Below are 13,217 nucleotides of genomic sequence, written 5' to 3' on the forward strand. Positions count from 1 at the left end.
AGTGCGTATGCACAGCAAAAGTAAGGGCTGACACACAGACCTCAGCCTTGGCAGACGACCAGTGGCTGGAGTGGCGTTGGCAGAAGACCGTGAGAAACAAGGGGGCGACACCCAAATGTCATCACAGCTGCAAAAAGTGCTGAGCAGAAAAGTCAAATTAGAGAAATATGCACCTCCAGGGCCCCCAACAATGAAAACAGAGCTGCTGTTGACTGGCTGCTGCTTGGGGACTGCAGTGGAAGTTTCTCCAGCTGCTGCCAGACATCATCAGCGTGCACGTGTCTGACTGGGGAGGAAATCATTCTGATTTAGCCTCTGTGCATGGCCATACCCAGTTAATCAGCAAAAAAAGTTGATTTGGGGTGAGTACCCCTCTTTCGTTAAACTAATAGTGCTATCTAGAAAATACAAGTGGTTCACAAATCAAATTTGAAGCTTCATTTCCCATCAATAAAAAAATGTTTATCATTTTTTTTCAAGAAAAGTAATGTGGTGAGTACCATCCGTGGTGGGGCAGCAAACTGAATGTAAAAAAGTATCATCAGAGCATTTCACTCCTTGAAATTACCTAACTGCAACATCCTTTGCAACTCTCAGACTTTTTGCCTGTAATCCAACTATTATTATTATTATTTCTTGCTCTTGTCAAGCTCTGTGCAATATTTGCATTGCAACTGCTATGGTTTGCATAAAAATGCTTTCTTGAATGGAACTAAGACATCTGCTATAAAGTGTGTTACTATGTAGGGTATATCTCTGTGTATTTATGTGCACAGGTGTGCACCTGTTTGTATAAGCGAGTGCACGGCACGAACAAGTCTTGTGCATGAGCGTGACGCTGGGAAAGTTAGAGTGGCAGTCGGATGGCGGGTGGCCACGAGGGAGGTAGTTTGCGGGCTGGGGTGGGTGGAGGGTGTGTGAGCCAGCCGTGTGCGCTTAAGAAGGCAGATGAAGAGAAGGGGTGTGCAAAGAGTGCGAGAGGGCTTGTGCTTGTGCCTTTCAAGGTGTGTTATTTGTTCAAGGCTGTCCAAACATTTACAGAGCGCTGGCAGCCCAGGAATGCAGAGGCAGGGCCGAGGCGGAGAGCAGCAGCCGTGGGAAACTGCTGCTCTCCTCAACCTCTGCACACTCGTTCGCCCTCAGGCAGAGTATCAACACAGACAGCGCCAAAGATGTGTGGGCCTGATAGGGACTGGTCCCGCCAGCAGCTGCACGCACGCACGCACGTACGCATGCACACGCGCACACACACAACACACGTGGTTCCACCCGTCAGGCACACTGCCGGCAGGCTGCCTTCGCATGCAGACCGATGCATATTAACAGGGAAGGGCAGCCCGTGTGACACACGCGTGTCCAACTAATCACTCGCATGCAGGTATATGTGCGTATATTATTTTTAGACTTTAAATGTATGCAAGCTGAGTCGATTGTGCGGTCAGACATGGTTAAATAATTTGAATACATTATTGTTATGTTTCTAAATGACTTGAGTCGTCAATTCGTCACACCATTCAAAATGTCTTCAGCTTTTTCCAGTACAGTAATGACAGTTGAATTTGAAAAAATGGTCAGCTCACTTCCTGGAATAATTTCAGTCTTAACTGGCTGTCTATCACATGTTAGTTCAAAGAATTTTCTTTGTGAATATTGCTGATTAAAAACATCCTAATTCAAGAGCCCAAAAAAATAAGAAATGGAACAAGTCTTTTCCACTATCAGTATAATCAGTATAATAGAGATTCGTTCACCATATCATGTTTTAGTAATACTCAAATTAAATGCAACCCTTTTGGAGCTGAAATGGATGACATTAGAATAATCTGAATAGACTTTGTAAAAATGTTTGCAGCTGTACAGAACAGCATTGACATTAAGGAAAGGGATACATGCTGACAGTTAAGTTATTATATAGCTGGCGTGACTGTAAACCAATTGCAGGAACTCAGCTGTCAGGACGTGTTGACGTGATAAGAGCAACTTGGGGAAGCAGTCTAAGAGTTCTCGTGTGCAGGTGCACAAGTATGCGCATATCTTGGTCTACCACTTGTTATCCATTCGGCGATAATGCATGGCTGACTTTTTGAACCTTTCACCTAAAACTGACCTAGCATCTTTCTAAAGTCTAGAAAAAGACGTTTGGCTTTAATGTGGTTGACTTTATTCCGAGTTAAATGTAGCCATTGCCGTCCTTTTATTTGATCTTGTACATTTGATTGAGACCTTGAAACTGCTTTAATGTGGCTTTTCTTTCTGAAACTGACACCTCACAGTTAGTAGGATTTGAATGTGGGCTGTATTTGCACATGATATTCACATTGCAAATTTATGAGGTCTAAGTCAAGATTTTGTTTCCTTCTGTTATAAGTCCCTGTAGCATTTCAATATGACTTCTTGGGAACTTGTTGGTGGCTGTACTAACAACCAGAAGAAGTTGTCTCAGTGGAGAAGAGAGTGTGGCCTGGACGTGGAGAATTTATGTTGTGACACTCTTTCCTACACCTACTCGAGGATAAGGCACACAGAATTTTAGGTACTAGTTAATATAGTGTAGTTTAGTAGTTTAGGGCAGTATTATTTACTTTAGTATTATTTAATATAATTAGTTTTTGTAAGTCTACATGAACAATAATGTTTTATATAATTTAAAAATTTAAAGGTAATGCTAAAAAAGTGATCACTGCACACATGAGCCCAAACTATGGATTGGCCATGGGGGTCTGCACACGAGATGTTAGTCACTACTTGCTGTGTTTTAGACATTCCTTCTGTCACCCATCCCGCCGGTTAAATGATTGTTTTCAGAATCCGAAAGAATCATTGATCTTTTTCCCAATTGAGAAGCATGTTGCAATCACATATGAACACTTACACCCAAGATAGTGAGCAAAAAAAAAAAAAAAAAAAACCACAAAGCGGAAGTCTAAAAAAAATGCCCGGTTATGAACACCTGCAGTCAAGTTGGTGGAGCAGCTGCTGAACACTAACAAATGTGTTGAAAACTACAGGTCATGTTAAACACCTTATGAGTCTGAAGACATGACAAAGCTAAGTCAAACCTGCCCATCAACCCTCCACCTCATCCTCCTTTTGTTTGTCCTCGAGTCTAACGGCACATCGTCAGACACGCTCCCCGGGACTTAGGACGAGTGTACCTGCCTAGACGGCTGTAGCAGTGTCGCCTTTCAGCCATGACGCAATGTTCCACCAATCAAGTGCTGTGAGAACGGTTAGGGAGCGTGGTGAGAACTCTACTCTCATGTCTGCTCTCTCCCACCTGGGAACCAGTGCTGCCTCAGGGAGGGGCTTGCCACCGAACCGGCCGCTTTCTGAATGAGGGTTAAACAAAAAGCCTTACCACCATGCGAGTTACACGAGTCTCTCTGACTCACAAACACACACACGAGCGCGTGCACACACACACACTCACGCACACACACACACTAACACGCGCACACACACAGGCACACGTCATTCATAGCTTGATTGCCAGCTTTACATTTTGGCGGGGAGAAACAAAACGGACGAGTGTGGGAACGCTTTCCCTGTTCCTTTTTTCTTCTTCAGGAGTCTTTATCGGTATTAACTCTGCTTACATAGGTATTTGTGCACCTGTGGCAGTGGATTAGTGGATCACGTTCTTCATTGTGTGCAAAAATAGGCACTATGAGCTATTTTTCCAGTTTATTCTCCATTTCTGACCTTTAACCATATTTAAATGGTCAGTACTGACTTTTTTTTTTTTAACGATAGATCAATGTCATTATGAAGGCATCTTATCTTTGCTGGGTTACATGACCTCAACATGTACAACAGTGCCTCCTTCAGCACATTTGAGCCCACACAGAATATGACTGATGGCGACTCTAGGCACTCCAACAAATTTGCACAATGCAGTTTTGAACATGTTAGTTTGTTGTAGTCATCAAGTTGGCTGCTGGTTAGATGTGTGGCTTGCATTTGTGTGATTATTTTTTCACATTATTTAATTTTAGGGGTAATTCTAATGATACATGGCAACATGCATTAGTACCACAGCCTAACTGAATCACCTAGAAAATGAGCAATAAATGTATTTTAAAATTGACAACCTAAACTAGAAATGCCAACCAAGAAACAGTTCTTAAGACATGGAAAAAGTGAAAATATTTCTGGCCTTCATACAAGATGAACTACATAAAGTTCATTTCAGCAGCATACATTAGGAGCAATTATTTTAAAGTAATAGCTACTTCAAAGACTTGGTTGAGAAATGAGAAATATTTACACATGGCATTAGAGGTCTTGAAGCGTTTTAATAAAACAGGGTTAATGAAAGACCAGGTGGTGTTGTCGAGTTAGCGGGAAGTCTACTTTTGGATTTTCTCCATCACACTTGTTTACATAAATACTAAATATAGACCAAATGCATTTAAATAAACATATCATGTATTTGCTGTCAAAATGGACTGTTTAAACACTTCATTATTATAGTGTTTTTTTTCTATCCATGAATAAAAATAAACAAAAGAATAAATAAATAAATAAATAAATAAATAAATAAATAAATAAATAAATAAATAAATAAATAAATAAAACACTGTGGAGGAAATTGTGAATATAGTTTAATGATTTTGTTTGGTTTTTATTTTTGTTATGATTTCCTTTAGTCACTTTGGCTAATTTCTCAGAACAGAATTAAAATTTTCTGTCTATGCATTTCTCAACATAATTCATAGCAATAGCGGAACATCACGGTCCCCCTGCAAAATCCATTTTCTTTCTCAAAACCCATCGTACAGTTCTCAAAAGTAAATATTTGTGTCACTGAACATGTCAATGCCATCATGTTGACAAGTCTGTGGCATTGTGTACGGATAACACAGTCAAATTGCTTATTCATGTTGTCAAGATAAGAGTGAAGTCTGGAGGGATGTTCTGTTCCTCCAAATGGAAAGTTGCATCTTTGTGTATGAAGAAGCTCAATTGTAAGAGAGTGGCCATGACTCACATTTCACTTTTACACTTTGCACTGTAATTTGTTGACAAACCATCACATTGTGATGCAGAAAGAAAGGACAGATCTACATAGCACAACGGGGGGTGATTAATTGGGGGGTATAAAATGTAGAAATGGGAACATGAAACGACCTCAGGAAAATAAGCCATTCATTCACTCGTATTATGTCACAATATGGGTTTTTTTTGCATCAAAATACTATTTGGGTAGTTTGTATTACCGTATTTGCCGGTGTATAAGTCGACTCGGTGTATAAGTCGACTCCCTAAAATTCGACGGAAATTTACGATTTTATGATATATCCTTTGTATAAGTCGAGCTCAATTGTTGCATTATATTAAACTTCAAAATTCAATCAGAAATATGCGAAATTTATTGACGAAATGTGTTCAAATTCCGGGAGGCCGTGCGCATGTGCAGTGGCCGGAAACTGCTCCAGCCGAGCGGATCGGCTGTTTATAAGCACCGCGGAGGAGATCGCGGAGCCTCATTCGACTTCCAGCGGCCGGCGAGCTTGCGCACACCGCCCGGCACATCCGGGAGGCCGTGCGCACGCGCCAAGTGGCCGAAAATAGCTCCCGCCGAGCGGATCGGCACTTTATAAGCACCGCGGATGAAATCGCGGAGCCTCATTCGACTTCCAGCGGGCCGCGCACTCGCGCACACCGCCCGGTTCAAATTTTCTAAGTGCCAACGCACAATGAGATGCATGAGAAACGGCCTTGGTTACCATCACATTTGAAGCGATGAATACGAAGTTAAATTTTATGACTCGGTGTATAAGTCGAGGTCGATTTTTTTCGGTCGATTTTGGATCAAAAAAGGTCGACCAATACACCGGCAAATACGGTATTCTGTCTTTTTCAAATGAATTACGTCTTAAGCAAAACCCATCATTATTATAGTTTATACAGTATATTTAAGTTTGAACACACTTCTGCATTCTCTTTCTCGCATTCTCTTTCGTGATTTTTTCCATTTTTGTTAGAACAACTTCTAAAATGGCTTCCTATGGGATTTTGTCAGGAAAAGTATTAGATGCGTAAAATACTGAGCTGATCATGTTTTATTTTGTCAAATTGGACGTGGATACTGCACAGTCACATTATTAGTGGGCTCATGACTTGCGGCATGGGTGAAATAAAAACAAAACTACTTTGTTGCCCTGATCTTTTAGGTCTGTAATCAATCTTTGGTGGCATGATGGTCACTGAGCATGGAGAATGGGGACAAACTTGCATCAGATGATCATGATCCTTGACATTCAAAGAACAGTAGCTTACTGATGTCTCAGCTGATTAGCTTTCCGATGACTGAATGACGTACACATTTGAAATAAAGTCGGATTCTTGTGTTTTGCTGATCCAACAATGCAGCAGGTTTGTGTTGTTTCAAACAGTGTCGAAGTCTAATAGATGCTAAAAAAAAAACATCCACCAATCTCTCAGCATAAAGAATATAGCTGTCTTCACACCTGCATTTTGTGCTTATTTCTCCTCTTTTCTGATGGCTTGGCTCTTTTCCTCTCCATGTACAATAAGTTTCACTTTATTTCCCATCAGACCCGCTTGCCCCACCCCAACCCACATCTACTCACCAGACAGCGTCAACACAAGGGGTACAAATTCCTCAAACAAACAGCAACGTTTGTCATGTCATGATGTCATGACAGAATAAATATTTATTTCACGTAGTGATTTGTTGTATTTTTCTTGTTTAACTTGAGTTTAGAACCGACGCACGGATCCTCACTAAGCCTAATTAATCTCCATTACTGACGCTCTTGCTAGCCACAACAGCAGCACTTACCAAGTCACTCTCTCAGGTGATGCGCTTATGGTGTCCAATAGTCACCAAGAAAATATTACAGTATTATCTTGAGGACAATTCAAGTTTTCTGTATTGTGAGTCAGCAGATGGCTTTAGACTGCATGCGAAACACAGACATGCACCGGGTTCCAAACATAGCAAACCCACAAAAGCGAAAAGAAGCAAAGCTCATTTGTCTCTTGTATTTGGCCGTAGAAGAGGAAACAGTAAAACGAAGCTACAGTATGTGACCAAAAAATGTGAACTGGAGAAAGGATAGGGAATTCAGCACAATGGTCCAAAAAATGAGACCTATCGACCAGAAGCATCATCACTGCGCTTTGGTTCTTTCGTTTGTTGCACTGACGCATACACTATGGTTCTATATTAAAAGAAAATAACAATTTATACAAATGCAAATAATGCATTTTCATTTACAGGCCTGATTGGCCACTGAGCATGAAAGAACAATCCCTTCACTTTCAACTGCAGCCCCTGCTGAGCTGCACATCCACTTGACTGCCCAATAAAAACAAGTAAAAGGTTGACATTGGACTTCATTTAACCTGGTATTCCTCCTCATACTTAGAGCATTGTCATCTGCCAGGACGTGTCTTTGTTGACAAGTTGATGATGTCCATAAACCAAAACTCCAGACAGCAATGAATGAGCAGCTGTTTCCTTGGCAAACACTTTGTTTTATGTCCTCCATACAGTTGTGTTCTCATAATGTCAACTTGCTGGCTGTTGATGGACACCGTGTTGAACGAGCGACAATCTCTATTGATTTGATCTTTTGGGATTCCTTGTGAATGATCTTTTTGCAAAATTAATATAAATCACCTCACTCAATGGGAACCTTGAGCTTGGTTCGCATCAAAATAACCAATCCTGATAAATGTGTAATTGCATTTGGCTGGCAAAAGCTGAGAAACACAGTTGTCTACTATCCAGTTTTGTGCACAAAGATCACATTTTCATTTGGTACACATTCCAATTCAGTTTGTCTTGAGACTGGATTTTCCCACATTCACCAATCTGGATATGGGTCGAGACAATGTGAGAAAAAATGAAATGTATCTTTCAATCGCAATCTGGCCTTTTCCAAATGTGGATAAAATTGTGTTGCTGTGAGGGGGGGGTAAAGATATCTCAGGGAGTCTGCGAAACAAAAATAATGTTTTATTACAAACCCAAAAATCTATCAAGAAAGGCTGATAAAGATTCATTCTAGGTTAAATACGAGGGACGGGCGAAAATGAGAACAAACAAATCGAAGAAAAATCTGAAAATACCCCTTAGTCAAATATCTGGCCTGGCACCCCCCTGTCCCATCTAGCCAGTGTCTGTTCATTAAAAGTAAACACAATGGCGTTGGATGTTATTCACTTACTATGCAAATTGACAAGGTGCACTTAGACCCGCAGTCAATTTAACCGCAGTGAGGAGGAAGTGCACTCTGTAAGATTATTCACAGAGAAGTGTCAAGTGTAGTTGAAAGCCCAACACTGACGGCTTCATTCATTCAACTAGGTGAAGTCTCCAATGACGGAAGGAAACCGGGAGGGAAAAGCCACAACGAGAAACATTTGGACACCCCTCGGTTAGTCTGGCCAAGAAAGAAGGTCTTTTATTAGCAAGTAATTCCATGAAGCAGCAACTGATTTTTATGTTGGAGCTATTTTTGAAGCTTGCTTTCACCAGGCTGTTGTACGTAAACACTGTATCCCTAGCAGCTGTAGCCTGGGAGACAAACATGATTTATTACTCCTCACTAAGTGTGATGCTTACAAATGCCACTGTGCCTTTTATTGTGATTTTCCTCTCCTTTTGTGCTTATCCTCAGAGCAGGTACAGAGAGTGGCTCGCTCTCACTACAGTAGGCAAGTCATTATGTTCACCGACCGAAAGAAACTGTGGGGGGGTGTTGGTGTATTGCAGCAACGAATGACACATTTGGAGCCTGTCGCTACACATGTGATCCCTTTTCACAACTGTAGTGTTTCTTGAGCATGCAGAACATACGCGCACGTTGGTGGCAGAAGGTTACTCTTTGTGTCAACTGGAGACTTTTGTCACGGGAATTTTAAGTACATAAAATTCCACTCGGGCACTGCGTCATCACTACATCATCAGTCATTCACCATTCTGGGGGCTACGGTGAATAAAAACAAAGCCTTAATGTAGACTAATATAAAAGTTGTGTATTTGTGTGGTTTCTTTGAGAGTCCAAAAAAAAAGTTAACATGCAAGAAAGTTGTGAGATTTTAGATTTTTTTACCTTGCAAAACAAAAATACCCTATAAATGATTTGCATTTCAATGAAATTCTAAATACAGAGTGGAGCAGTGACCTGGACCTACTGCCGCCAGTGCGTGCAATGGATATTTTCGCTAACCTCGTGTGGTGTGAGTGCCTACATTTTAAGAATCATAAACCTTTTGCCTCTCTTGTGAAGTGTACCGACAGATGTGTGCAAGACTTCCACATGATGAAGCTGGGAAAAGAACAAACAACCTTCAAGCTATAAACATGACATGTAAATTTGTATTCCTGCACTATTGCTGACACATTTTGACGTTTACGCTTATGGACAAGTTGATGATGACATGACAATGAGTATTGCACGTTCCCCATCATCTGTTTGCTTGTCTAATGTTGTGCATGGCATTAGTGAGCAACTCCGCTAACCTCATGACTTGCCCTGTCGGTCTACAAGTATGCGAGTTCCAGGTGTTCTTTTTACATTTATGGATCTTTTACCACCTCTAAATTTAATCCTCTCATCCTAAAAATAGCAGTACCAATAATGGTTTTATCATTAAAATCCAAGATTGCCTTCAAATAGTTTTGACTGCATCTTTCCTTTGTATTCATTGTCTAACTAAAGAGTCCAAAGTAAAGAGGTTTATTGTTGCGTGTTAAATATGACAATACCATTAGCAATATCTTGCAAACTCTCAGGTTGATGAGATGTGTGTTGCCTTGCAACAATGTGTGACTGACAAGCTTACTTTGTGTTTGAGCTCTTGTGTGCTAAGTAATCCATTAGCAGTGCTATAGCATAACACACCAGGGTCATAAGAGCATTACATTATCCAAGATGTTTAGGCAACTTAAGTCAAAATACAAACATTAATTTCTCACTTTTCATTGAACGCATCGCAGACTTTTTGGGCCTTTTCATGGCTCTTTCCACATTCCCTCCCTGACTCTATGTCTGCCTATGAAGGAAATGACATGTGATAGCACAATAACCTTCCCTAATAAAGTTTGGGAGGGCAAACAGGAGCATGAAAGCAGGGATGACTGGCGGAGCAAGCACAGAGGATCAGGAATTAAAAACAGTCAGGGAGAACCACTTTATGGCTTTGTGGTTATTGAGGCCATTTTAGAAAGGATCACATATTCCTGAAAGGCTGAAACAGACGGGAAAGCACAGAAAGCAAAAGGAAGAGGGCTCTACCACTATAAAACAGCAGGTCTTTCTCTGACCTTACCAAAAGACAGTCATAAGTGACTTGATTTGCAAATGGCATTATTTGTGTGTGTGTGTGGGTGGGTGCGTGTGTGTGTGTGCGTGCGAGTGCATGTGTGTGCGCGTGTGTGCGCGTGAGTGCGTGTGCGCGTGTGTGCGTGTGTATGCGTGTGTATGCTTGTGTGTGTGCGTGTGTGTGTGTGTGTGTGTGTGTGTGTGTGTGTGTGTGTGGAGTGGGGTGGTTCAGGTAAAATCCAGCTTTTAAGAGCAAATAATAATACTAATCATCTCACAATGAGCTGCCCATATAGGCCAAAGAACTACATTGAATATAAAAAAAAATCTACACACCCATGTTAAAAATGTTATCGTTCTGTGACATTTTAAAAAATGTGTTACAAATCAAAGAATACCTTTTGGGATTATGACCTCCCTCCAAAAAAATAGTTTCCTCAACCCATAACATGTTACCTCTTGTCACATGTGCTTGCTTGGGAGATTGTATTTCTGTTTATCAAACTAGGTTTGAGAATTTTGTGGAAGTTTTTATATCAGGAGACGTCATACACATGGACCACATAGTAAATAAATAAATGAATAAATACGAATGTGATCATATGCATTATGCAAATACCAGTTTTTGTGTCTATTTGCAATATGTAGTGTATTTTTTTTTTAGATTAAAGTTCGCCTCATCTCTACAGCTGGGCTATTCTGAAGCCAGATCAGACCTTATATCTGCAGTCTTTGCCGTCTGAGTGTCCTCCTGGAAGCTGAGCCAAGACAAAGCCCTGTTTACACTAATGGCCCACTAGGCTCCCCCCCTTTTTTTTGCCACAGAAACAAATACCAGTGGGAGGACATCAATAGAATTTAACATTTGGACATTTTTCCTCAAGCACTCAAAACCAATATTGACCCAGCACCCCTGCCTGGTTGGCTTTAGAGCAAGACCTTGGCATACAAATCAAGCTGGTGCAACCAGAACCACATGCCGCCAGCTGAAGGGTGAGGCCAACAATAGCCAGCCCATGATGGGGCTCTCCCACTGGGTAGGCAGTGTGACCACTGCGCCTGGTTTCAAGCTGGTCCACAGAAGCTTGAGGTATAAAGAGCCCAAGCTCTCCCGCCTGCTTTAATGATTACATCTGAGAGCGCCAATTGTGTGTGTACTCGCGACCCTGCTGCTGAGTGAGGTGGACAAGCACAAGGGACAGTGGGGGCGCTCACATGTGCAGAACAACCCCATAGTGGGCCACTACTTCTCAAAGGCTGGATTACAATCAGTTAGAGCCTAATGAGTGAGAAGTTGGACTTGTAACCTGTTGCAGCAGGGTGGTTGTTTTCAATGCTCGCAGTCAGCACACACATCAATAACCTACAAAATAGCTCGCCACTGAAGCGGCAAACAGCAGGAAGCGGCTGAGTCTCGCGTCTGTCGCCTTGCCACTGTTGTGCCTCAACTCTTGACAGGAATATTAAAGCATATTTCATTCTTGATTATGTGTGTTTCTTTTATGTCTTGGGAGTTCTTCAGGGCTTGGTGGTTTACTCGGGTCACTAATTTGGTGATCTTAAGATAATAAATGGGACATTTTAGAGATAGCAGACGGCATCTCCCTTTTTTTTTTTCCTCATGTATTTTTTTTTTCAATTTTATGGAGCGGTAACTAAATTGCAAAATCCACATTTTATGTTCATCTGATTTCTACTTGGTCATTTAAAAAACATATACGTTTTGTTTCAGGCCCATTGACACTGCCAAGATAAAAAATCCAAGTGAAAAACTCTGCATCAAAACTGTGTTACTCCATCTGTGTATTACGTGTGTTACATTCTCTTTTTGCTGTTTTTTTAAAACAAGGAGCGCTGACTAAATATTTAGACATGAGCTGCTAACTCATTAGCTATTGAATGGCTTTCTGCAATAAACTGATGATTGCTGCTGGTAGATTATTTTACTGTTTTAATGATTTACATAAGTGGCTGTCTGACTTGACTTTGCCGTCCTCCAATATGCCTCGCGCGCAGTTTAAACAGAACTCTATGAATCTGCCCAGCAAAAAGTACTCTCAAATAACCTACATTAATAATAGTGTATAGCAACACTATGTTGCTTCTTCCTCGTTGGAAATCCTTTTCCCCTTCAAGTACCAAGTTGTGTTTGTGAGATCCATCTCTACTGCATAAAGACGTAGACCAAAACTTTGCCTGCGAGCTAAATAGTTGAGCGCTAGTCGCTCTTTGCTTGTCACTTATTATAACAGTAGCATTTAATACTAATGATTTAAACTTCAATGGTTTTCTGACCTCCTTCCCTACTTTGCCATTCAACGTAACTCTGCAATATATTAGTGGTTGAATTATTTAGTGAAAAATGAGATGTGTGACATTTTACGCAAAAACACCAATGAGGCTCTCATGTTAAAAGCTTTCTTGAGCAGGTTGTGCTCTTTCAAAACGTGTGGGTATGTGCGCATGTTCACGCCTGCATGTTTGTGTGTTAAGAAGGACGCTTTCTCCACCCACAGAAAAGACAGTGTGCGAGCACGTGCCGCAGCTCTGCAGGAGAGCTGGTCCTCAGGCCGCTCTCACCTGGGAAAGCTGATCTGCAGTGCCGAGGTTCTTTACAAGGCCCCCGGCAGGGGAGCAAGTAGAGAAGGTGAAGCAACAGGAGCAAAAGAAACAATCTGGCCTGAGGTGAGATCGGGAGGAAGGTGGGGGCCAAGTGAAAGCAGAGGTCTTAACTGTTCCAATTGCCTAGAAGCTGTTAATGATAAAAGGTTTGTGCAAACCCACATATTGTACTTGCAAGTGGTCTGGCAGAACTGCCTTGTGTGAATGCTCCTTTTAACGCCCTAAAAAACGTTTTTTCTAGTTTTGCAAAATACACATCGCCTACTCATTTCAAATGTGATCTAAAATCACCAA

The sequence above is a fragment of the Syngnathus floridae genome, chromosome 2 (genome assembly GCF_059516105.1).
Source record: "Syngnathus floridae isolate MCC-2025c chromosome 2, RoL_Sflo_1.0, whole genome shotgun sequence".
NCBI classification, from domain to species: domain Eukaryota; kingdom Metazoa; phylum Chordata; class Actinopteri; order Syngnathiformes; family Syngnathidae; genus Syngnathus; species Syngnathus floridae.